The sequence below is a fragment of the Pterocles gutturalis genome, unplaced genomic scaffold, assembly GCF_000699245.1.
Source record: "Pterocles gutturalis isolate BGI_N339 unplaced genomic scaffold, ASM69924v1 scaffold50099, whole genome shotgun sequence".
In the NCBI taxonomy this organism is placed as follows: Eukaryota; Metazoa; Chordata; class Aves; order Pterocliformes; family Pteroclidae; genus Pterocles; species Pterocles gutturalis.
In genome coordinates this window covers 27077-38565 of record NW_010129985.1, presented here as the reverse complement: position 1 = coordinate 38565, position 11489 = coordinate 27077, and positions in this window count along the sequence as shown.

Sequence of the window (11489 nt, the reverse complement as noted above, 5' to 3'; positions counted from 1 at the left end):
CTCTAACATTCTGTGATTCTGTGAATAAAACGATGATAGGAAAAGCTCTTGGGCTCTGGAACTTGGTTATCCACTCTTAAAACTGTTAAAACCACTGATACAGTTTTGGTCCAGGGCATCTGTCACTTCCCAAGTGTGATAACTATTTTCCTGAGCCACAAATCTGGGAGAATTATGTTAACAGCCAGGTTAACACTAGTTGAGAGTCAGAGCTTAATGGTGTGGATGGCATCTGTCTGTGCTGGTTGGCCTCAGTGCCATGTAAAGGTTCTGGGCATATTCAGTTTATTTGTTATGTTAGCCATAGCCACTTAAGTCCATCTTCTGTCTTGTCAATTGAGTCTTGTAGGAGTACGTAGAACCTGTAAGAAGGCAAACAGGTAGTATTTTCTAATGAACACATTTGATACATTTTTAACAACGGTATCGTGCTTTGTCAACATGAAAGAGCAGAAGGTAATGGCCGTTCTTAAAGGACATTGGTTCAAAAGTTGCAGTTGTGTAAGCAATTTATTGTTCAGTGTCACTTATTTAATACTTCGGGAATGTAGACTTAAATAATAACTTAAAACATTGCGTATGAAATTGAGAACAATTCAGCCTTGTTAATGATTTTCTAAAATACTTCACCACTGACAGATTTACTGATCTGATTGGTAGTCAGAACTGATGCCCTCTGTGCATGCAGGTCTTCGTTCTAAGGGTACTTCAGTTCCTTTTCTCTTGTGTATGCTTTCACTCCACTTTTAAGTAGTCCACTTCGTACACAGAGCTTCCACTCGAGGAGTTTACTAGCAACTGGCACAGGTAAAATAAGTGTTAGCCAATTAATTCACTGAAAGGGTGCCTTTTGTTGGTTTGACTGTAGTGCAGTCATCTTTACCTTACCTTCCCTTCGTGAAGGGCATTTGGTTAGTCCTAACCTCTTCTGTGAAGCTTTCTATAGAGAAATGAAAGGTTTTGGGCCCCCTGTGTTGAATTTACTTGAGGTTGTGGAGAGGAATGAGAGCTACCATTATTTCTTCTAACAATAATGAAAGAATCTTTGGCTTGTTCTGTTCATCAGGAAGAAAGCTTTTCTTTAACCAGACAAAGAAGAAAAGAGAATGTGGCAGGTTGTTCACTGATCTAAGCATCTCAAGTTACAGCTAAGTCTTTCTCTTTTTTTTTTATAGTGTTTGTGTGGATCTTGGCATTGGGGTCCTTTGAAGCTACCTCAAAAGTGCTTTCAAGGAGGGTATTAACACCTGTTTAAGGTTTTCTGTCTTTGACCTTCCTCCCGTTGACTACGTAAGAACAGTTCAGAGGCACACAGAATAGTTATGGAAAAAACGGTAACATAAATTGCAGTTTCAGGAATCTTAAGTCTTAATAAGCTCACACTTTAACCTTACCCATTTTTACCTTCCACTCACAGTCATACTTCTGAACTTGGAATGCTGAGCTGACCTAAGTGCATTGAGCTGTTCTGTCTGAATACGCAGCTGTTTTGTTTTTTTTTCTGACTACCCTTTTGAACCTGTGTCTTCACAACTTGTTCATAGCATTTCAAAACAAAGTATTTGATGTTTTATAAGACAAAAGGAAGTCTCTTAGGGTAGCTTGCAATGCTGCTTTGAATAAACTCTTCACTTTAGATACTGGCGTATAATAAAAACAGTTACTAGAACTTGCTGTTCTTTCACATCTCTGGTTTGATTCAGAGCATTGCATGAAAACTCAGGAGTTCTTCCTTTCCATATTAAGGGACTTATTTTACTTGGTTGTGTTTCAAACAAAACAAAGTTTAATGGAAAAGTGCTTGACTCCATCTGTCTGAGTCTGGTAATTCAATTTGTGGGGGCTGGCCTTGAAAGTGGCTGAGAAGAACTCAGAAACGTGCAAGGGCAAATAGTTTAGTAGTTGCTTCTTTTGTTCTGGATTGATTCTCATGAATACATTTTCTTCCGACACAAATATTAACAAAATACAAATAGGAGCTGAACAATGCTGGTTACACCAGGGCAATTATTTGAGCACAAACTATTGTTTGTGACTTTCAGAGAGGCTCCATTTTGTGATTAGGGGCCTCTCAGAAGTAGATCTCAAGCTGCTTCCAACTTGCGGCAGTACTTTGATTTTGTTGCAGCTCTCTTGTCTGCTCAGGGTTTTCAGCAGTGCGTTGGCATCTTTAAACTGTGTATCTGGAAAGCTTTCATAAGTAACTTGATTCTGTCCTCTGTATGAGAGTTACTTTGCTGGTACTGGGTACCTTTGCTGTGTGTGGAAGCATATGTAACCATTTATATGTGTGATTGTGATGTGCATGCATAACTATGAACCTGAGATTGACACATTTAAGTGATACAATGTATGAGGAGGAGCTATTATCCTTATAAATCAGACTGAAGTACAGAATGCTAGGATAGCAATTATTTCTCATTTTGCTGATGTAGTTTGTATGTTTCTAAATAGACTTCTGCCATGAAGGCTGCATTCAGTCTAAAACTGGGGAAAGATCAGTAGGCTAAAAACCTCCTCTTATGGTCCAAGCAACCTGCCCCTATTTGACTTCCATTTTCATGACATCAGTACACTGTTCCTATCCCTTTGCTGTGGACTTCACTGCTGACTGCTTAAGTGCATAAAATGATAAGGTGAAAAAACTAGTATGATCCAAATGCTTAATTCTTGTCGCTCTAATTTGCGATACAGTTAATCTGTACAGTTGATGCAGAGGTGCACCATGCATTTGAGGTCCAAATGTTCCTGTTTATTATGTAATTGCTCTGGACCGAGTGATTAGTTGAAATATCTGTGACTTTGTTACTGAAAGAGCTGCGAGTATATATTGTTTGGAGGGCATATTCATGCTCGATATAATACTTCCTGACAGGAAAACAGTGTTTAAAATCAGCAGAAACGCATCTACAATGTTAATATAAAACCCACAAAAGTCTCGAACCTTGCCCAACCTTTGTTTGCATACAAGATCATAAAAGTGCTCACCAAGGTGAATCCTAAATAATAGGATAATATATTTGCCTCTTGGTGAAATTTCTTGAAATTGTCCATCTTAACACTTCATGGATACCCATACTTGTTTAGAGTATTTTTTTCACTTTTTCATAACCGTAGGAAAACATACAAATGCAATGACCTTTGCTGTAAACTCTGTACGCTGTGAAATATGATACAATATTCATATGAGTTTCTTGTACTGAGTAATACTCAGACTAAATGGTAGGAAATGGAACAAAATACCTCATTTTAGAGCTGTGTGATAGCAATGAAGTAGTAAGTTTGTGTACACCTAGTTTGGTTCCTAATTCAGCATGAGTATTTTCTAGCACAGCATAGAAGGAGGGAGTGTGTTGATGGATCCTTAGTTTAGAAGATGATTGAACTATGTTTGGGAACCTAAAGACAACAGGTGAAGTCGCTTCTCAAATAGGAAGTCTTGAAGTGAGGTGGAGGAGACTTGTGTCCAGCTGCTTATTTAACAAACACATGGAGAGCACCAATGATCAAGATGTGCAGACCTGTCAGTTTGATGGAACTATTGGCCTAGAATGGATTGTCCTGAGGGTCCAGAGAGCTGTTTGGAGTTGACACAACCATGATGGTCATGTGTCATAAGCACCAGCTGGAATGACCACACTGGCACATCAGAAACTAACTTGGACAGAACTTTTGGGGAATAAGTAGCCATCTAGGTCTTGGGCTTTCTGGAGAGTGGGGTTTGCAAGAGACAATGTGATTGGGTTGTAGAGGAGAAGGGGACCTCTCACACTATGTTTGAGATCCTATTGTTCCAATTTCTCAAGTCCTGAAGACAAAAAGGAAGAATTGGAAGACTGTGCTCTGTCATAGAGCTGTAACTTCATTGGGGTTACAGTGATGCAGTGGAGTAGCTCAGAAGACTGGACTGCTGCAATGGATGGATAACAGTCTCTTCAGGAAGTACAGAGAAGCCAAGGAAGGGAGGTTGTGCTCTCTGAAAAGGAAGCATGGAGCTCTGCTATGAGATAGGTGATAAGCCTGTCAATCCATATGCCTCAGAATCGGAGGACAGGGCAGCAGTCATTAGTACTGTGGTGGGCATTCATTACAGACAGCCTGATCAAAAAGGGAAGAGGATGAAGCCCTTGTTCTCAAGGACTACTTGAAATACTCTGCTGGAAGGGCAGCACAGTAGGATACAAGCAGTCCAGCAGATTTCTGCAGGGTCTTTGGGATAGTATTTTGGCACAGAGTTTGAAAGGACTACCTAGGGCAAATGCTTTGCTGCACCTGCTACTTGCAAATAACGAAGAGTTGGTCAGGGAAGTAATAGTCAGTGTAAGCCCAAGCTCTAGTAGCTGTGAGATAGTAGGGTTTCAGACACTGAGGGAAGTGAGGAGGGCAACTAGCAGACTAAAACCCAGAATTTTAAGCTGTTTGTCAAACTGTTAAATGGTGTCCTTTAAGAAGTTGTTGTGAAGGGCAAAGTAGCACAGGACACGTTAATATCCAGAGATAGTTTCCTCAAACTGCAAAAATGTCTCATTATAGTGTTCATGAAAATTGCAGGCATGACAGTAAGCCTGCTAGGCTGTGGAAGAGCTTCTGACCAGCAAAAATTAAGTCCACGAAAGATAGTGGTATGACGTACATGTGCAGGAAAGGAATTTAAGTCAAGGCCTGGTGTGAGTTGAAACTGTGAGATGTGGAGAGCAACAGGACAGCTCTTACAAGTAGATGGACAGCCAAAGGAAGAGTAAGCAGAACATGGCCCTGCTGCTGAATGGAGTAGGCGTTGTGTGAAAACATGGAGCTGCGATGGGGATCTCGGATGGGATGTGAGGTACTCAGTACTTTCTTTGCCTTGGCTTTCACTGACAGGGACTGTTCTCAGGTGTAGCAGAATTTAAAGAGCAGAGAGAGATGCCATCCATGGTAGAGGAAGACCAAGTTACAGAGTACTTAAGTGAAAACGGACATACACAGATTCATAGGACCAGGTGAGATTCACCCAAGGGAACTGGCTGACGCGGTTGTAGGACCTCTCCCTATCATTGAGAAGTCATGGCAACTGGGGAACATCCTCTGTAACTGGAAGGTGGCAAATGTTACATGCATCTTCAAAAAAGACAAGGAGGAATGGAAAACTACAGAAATGAGTGAAATAAAGGGATTGGTGTCATCATGATATTATGAAGATGATAGAGCATTTGACTTGGTGTAAGTCACATAAGAAATGCTAAGGTGCTTCTGGATCTGTATAAACTCTACAGGTATTTCTACATATGCTGTCTTCTGAATCTTCTGCTAGCATTAGATTAACTTATGGTAGGAGAACTTATTTGGAAGTAAACTTCAGGAAGTTTGGAAGTAAAGTGCTGTCAACAGGCTGTCATTTGAGCGTGGTGTTGTATAGGTGTATTTTGAACTGGACTTGATGATGTGGTACTCAACACTGGCAGCCTTCTTCAAGCCTGTTACAGGGTCAGTGATGTATTACTATTGTTAGTATAGCTGATCAGGTTCAGAAAGATAAAGTGGGAGTTTAGTTGTGCATTGACAACAATTATGCATAGCTGTTCAAATTAATTTGATTGTGGTGGCCCTAGTACACAGCTGGAGAGCAAGCATGTCCCTTAGAATGGCAACAGTACTTCTGTTTTCGTTGTCTGTTTTGTCCTTAATTCACAGACAGTTAAGCCATTTATGACTCAACTGCTGAATACAAGTACATACAGATGACATGTCTCATAGGCAAAATAAAACTGGTGACAGTTTACCTTATTATGACATGCTGTATGTTGTAGCAGCTCAGTAGGTGTTTCATGACTCTGAGAGCTGACAACCTGACAGTTGCCTAAGCTATGTCATTCCTGTTTGTGAGTTGAAACCTGTTTTTAAAATGGGCTTTCTATGCAGGCAGGGGTGAGCAAGTTTGTGTTTAGCTGTGAGGCAAATAGCAGTGGCAAAAGAGACTTAATTTTGGAAGCCCAGGTTAATAGATTTTAATTTGGTTCTTTATATGGTTAATTCCCCAGGCTGTTTCTCAGTCATTACCTATTACAAGAATACCATCTGACTTTCTGTGTTTAAAAATTATTGGAAGATTTTTTCACATGTGATAATATGTGCCATCTGTTTTGTGGATATTTTAATACATAAGCAATAAGTTAATGCTTTTGCAATGATACTTCTCTTAAGTTATTACGCTTTGTGCTTTAAAAGGTGGAGAGTCTTTTTCTTCCATGTAAATGAAGTAACAATTCACAGTAGTAATTTTCCTCTTTGAAGCAAGGTACCACAATGATGATCAATTTTACTATGAAGCATGGAAGGCAATAGCCTAAAACCACGAAAGGAAGCTGTCTTGATGAAGATCTGAATAGAATAAAGATTTCCTATTTACCAAGACCACTGCTGTTCAAAGTCCAATAGGTTATAGCGGAAGGGTTGCTGCTGAAAGACTCTTAGGAGTTATTAGAATCTAGTGACCTCTGCTATGTTGCATTTTCTGTGCTGTTCTTGTGTTCTGTAAGAGTTGCTCCTATTTGAGAGCATTGTGGGTTAATAATTCAGAGAAGTGGAGGGATGAAGCAGATGTCAACGTTTCTCTGCAATGAGTGAAGCAAAGCTGGGCTTATTTTCTTGCAGTAAACTACCACCAGTACGGTTCTGCTTATGAAAGAAGCTCTGCATTTGACTGCAGTTTCTCTTTAAGGTAAAGGCCAATCTAATCTGCAGATGATTTAAAAAAAAATAAATAAAGTAAATTTGAATTACAAAATTTGAGCAAAGAGTTGTGTTCTCTGGAAAAGCTTGGATGATCCAAGATGAGGACTCTGGAATACTCTGGTAGTACACATCCGAACTTCAAGATGTTTATCTTTCTGTTTTTTTTTATTTTGTGAACTGAGTTTTGTCTCAGTTACAAGAACAGAACAGATTTTCTTCATTGGTGTTTGAAACTTTCTTATTCAGAGAGATTAATGTTATTGATTTCCTGGAAAGTGATATTGAACATGACTTCTTAAATAAGATCAGGACAGTGTTTTATCTCCAGTGCGTTATGTATTTGATACATAAAACTGTTTCCTAGGTCACAGATTCTCAGATAAATTCCTTTTAAAATTTTCAGTGTAAACTCTTATTTCCAGCTTTTTTGTAGCAAACAAAAAATCTATCCTAGCTGAAACATAGGACTCATGAATCTCTGCCCTTGGGGTCCACTTTGAAGTTTCTGTTTGTTTTAATTTTTAACTTGTGAAAGTGAAAAACAAATAAGTGGATTTGTTGCTAGTAGCACTGGAGAAAGGAAGTGCAATTTGTAAGCACTTGTCCAGGTACAGAATGAGATTCAGTACTCTATTTGCCATTTAGGCACACTTCCATTGATTCTGTCTGTTTCTGCTAAAGACAATACAATACATTGCATGTGATGCAATGAGGTGAAAGATATTTTCAGAACAACGATTAAACAACGTACATGATGTTCTCAGAAGAACCAAGTGCCTTTTGTTGTGGCAGTGTTCTCAAAGAACCTGCCTACATGTAAGCAGTGAAGTTCAAGGGGCGGAGGAATTGGGTTAGATCAGCATAATGTCCATTGCATATGGCACACTGTCTATTGCGTGTGGTGAGGCTGATCTGTCAGATGCTGGGTTAACGGAACACATGGATAGTAGAACACAGGAAATACTAGAGATTCAGGTGGTGTCATCTTCTGGAGTAGATTGCATGAAAACTGCCTCAAGATGCTGTGGTTGTATTGTATTTTGGTTATGTTGAATTTTCAATAAAATGAACAATTGTATGGCCCAGTGGAGATTGCAAGAGATGTTGTGGTACTTTGATAAAAAGAGGACTGATAAACTTACTTTACAAGCCAAACATAGCCCTCTGTTTCACCTTCTTAGAACCTACTCTGCTACAATTCTTTATTTTCCAAAGTGTGGATGCTAACCAACCAACTATTGCTTACTCTTAAGTTAAACAAAGTAATATTTGTATTTAATATAAAATACAGTATTTCTAGGATTGTTCCAGGATATAAAGATTTTTAAAATAGAAATAGTAAATACAATTACATAAAAAATATTTGTTCAGAACCTTCATATTATCTAAGTTCTCTTGTTTCTCAGGTGAGTAGGAAAGTACTAATGAAGTATTAATTCAATCCTATGCAGTATGCATACCACAGTTTTAACTACGTCTGTGTGTAACTGAGCCACAGTGTGGTCATGCACTCTTGCATCATGACAAACAAGTGTAATTCAAACACCTACATCCAGGTCACAAATGAGCTGGAGGGAAGGGAGGACACGACTGGCACTTTTGACTTTGTGGTTTACTTGAATCAAGTTAAATTACTTAGCTTACTTAAAAACTCAATGGCTTTATAATGATTGTGGTCAGTCTTAAACACACTCAAAGAAACTGAACTTTTTTTAGCTAGATCTCTTTTTGACCATTCATCAGAAATGAAATGATAAATTATATCATATATGATAAATTATAAAATATGTAAAGGGTGAGTGTCAGGAGGATGGAGCCAGGCTCTTCTCTGTGACATCCAGTGACAGGACAAGGGGCAATGGGTTCAAGCTGGAACATAGGAGGTTCCACTTAAATATGAGAAAAAACTTCTTCACGGGGAGGGTGACAGAGCACTGGAACAGGCTACCCAGAGAGGTTGTGGAGTCTCCTTCTCTGGAGACATTCAAAGCCCGCCTGGATGCGTTCCTGTGTGATCTGATCTAGGTGTTCCTGCTCCGGCAGGGGGATTGGACTAGATGATCTTTCGAGGTCCCTTCCAATCTCTAACCTTCTGTGATTCTGTGAAATTAGTTTGTTCTTTGCTGTAGAATATAAAGCATGTATAGAGAGCACACAGATGGCAGGAGAATCCTTAAATAATATCTTCAAATATCTTGATCTGTCTTCCTTTTGTTAATTTTAGTTTGTTCATTTGGACTTTCTCAGTATACCAGTTCAATTGTTTAGTGTCTTTGCTGCTTCTTTCTATGCTGCTGGCCTCTATGTAATCTGCATCTCTGTGTCCTTACACTTTTGAGGGCTAGCCTGCCTTTGCTACTGTGTTAAAAGCAAAGAGACAAATCTGTATGTCTTCAATAGATAATAAAATTCAATTCAGCTGTCTCAAGCTAAATCATATCCACCTGATTTAAAGCTGTGGAGTGATTTATGCTTCATGTTAGAGAGCTAAAGGAGTGAAGTCTGTAAGTATATATGACAGGGAAAGAAGGATGTGTCTCGGGTATCTGAAGATAAAAGAGACTTAGTAATTAAATAGCTGCTTATGGCGGTTTGTAACTTGAAGTATGCATAAAACTGCTTTCGTGCCATAGGACTGAAAAGGGGCTGATATTATCCCGATTTTTAGAAGATTTTCAGGAGAGAGCTAGGGAGATACAAGTCGTTTCACTTCACGTCAGTACCAGACATATTAGTGGACGTGAAAATAAAGACTAGTACTAGTGAACACATAGGTAAACACAGTGAATGGAGGAGGGAGATGAACTCAGTGCTGCTTGCGAAAGACAGTGATACTTAACAAATCTTACCAAGTTCTTAGAAAATGCCAGGAAGTGTGGGGATAATACACATCTGGCGGGATGCATTTGTTTGGACAGGCTAATTCTCTTTCCATGTGAGTTTCACAAGATCGTTGCTGTTTCAGTCTGTCCATTGGATTTTTCTGTTGGCCACTGTCAGAACAGGGTGCTATCAAGCTGGACCTCTGATCTCACGCTGTTTAATCTGTTTTAAGAGACAGAACTGAGCATAACAAAATCAGAAGTTAACTAAACGAATGTTTTTGGAGACTTACACAGATGTATGAAAGTTACTGTTTTCACGTAAGTGGGTTGTGGACACTGCTGTAGCTATTTCAGGGGAGTTACATACTAGGATTGCTGTAGATTGAATCACAAGATACTGCTCAAGTTAATTTATTTAAATGTATGTTTTAGTGTCTGATTATCTCCTAAATTTGTGTTGAAGGCATAAAACATACGTATCTTTTACTAACTTCCCTTTCTCAGATTGAATTTCTTCTAATCATTTTAAATCTTGAATAAGATAAACCTTAGTGGTTTGGGGGAGGTTTGCATTACAAAATCAAAGGCTGTAAATAGCGTGTGGCATGTTGCTTCACTGTGAACCCTGGAGATAAGGCAAGGAATGAAAATCAGTGATGGTATTTTGGCTGTTTAATTTTGTGATACTATCACTCATATGCCCAAGACAAGATAGACAACTCTTTGTTCTTCTAGATTAGGTCTTATATTTTGTTGGGGATTCTTTTTTTGTGTAACATACGGTCTGACCTATTTACTCTTGGGGGGTAAGGGGGGATGGAGCTATATTTTATCCTCTGAATGTTGCTGTTGTTTATAGTCTTATATCAGGGGTTATAGTTTAAGTTCTTTCAGGTTTCCACCTTGAGGCTGTCCATTATTAAGATTAGGTAGACACAATGACGCTGGGGGTATCTGTTTAACAGGGGCATATTGTACTCATTTCAGATGCTTCAGGATAGATACACGAGCTACCAAGATCAGTGTTTTTTATTTACCTGCAACTTAGATCAATTATTTGGCGTCTCTTTGGTAAGTTTAATTTAATAGATGTCATTCAAATCACAGAACCTATTAAGAGAAACTTTCCATTCAGTGCTCACTATGTGTAACTGAGACTGTTACCTCTGATATATATTCTTGATCCTGTAGAACGTGAGTATCTTGGATAAGCATAGGTTATATTGTAGAGTGGTGAGAGAAGAATACTGACAGAAGTTATTGCCATGCAGGTGAAGCTTCACTGTGTTAACGTAGAGTAAAAATTTGTGAAAATGACCACTAAGAACTAGTCTCAAAGTCCACAGCCATTGGAAGCATTTGATGAGCAAGTACAACTAGTACTAGTAGATCTCTAAATCTACTTGTGGTTGCCTAACTAATTATTCCAAACTCATGATAGTGGTTTATTGTTAAGCCTCAGAAGACCAAGAAAGAACAGTTACAGCCCTGTTATGAGGAGAATGGAAGCAGAGGAAGACAAGTTCTTGTCAAAGTAATTTCAAAGTGTAGTGAAATGCAAGAATTGAAATCCATGTCTCGCAAACTGCCTACGCTTTCTATTAGTACCCAAGTTTTCTTGAATGTGAAGTTGGTTGGTTAAACTGTTCAAATAACTTCAAGTTATTTGAAGCAACTGTAAGTTCTCCTCATGGATTTATTTTAAAAATCTAGGTTATTCTCCCTTTCTTTTCCTGTGTTAAGACTTATATCACTACTCATACTGCTGCATTTTTACATGTTTTTCTATAGGCGATGACATCTTGGAATAAAACTTGTCATTATATGTTGTAAACAAGTGGGTCCAAAATTCTTTCTTGGTACAGGTGAAGTTTTGTCTGAAATTATTCAGAATAGGCTATATGCTATAGGTCTCCTTTTGTGCAGTTGGAAGTAAAACAACCATTCTTT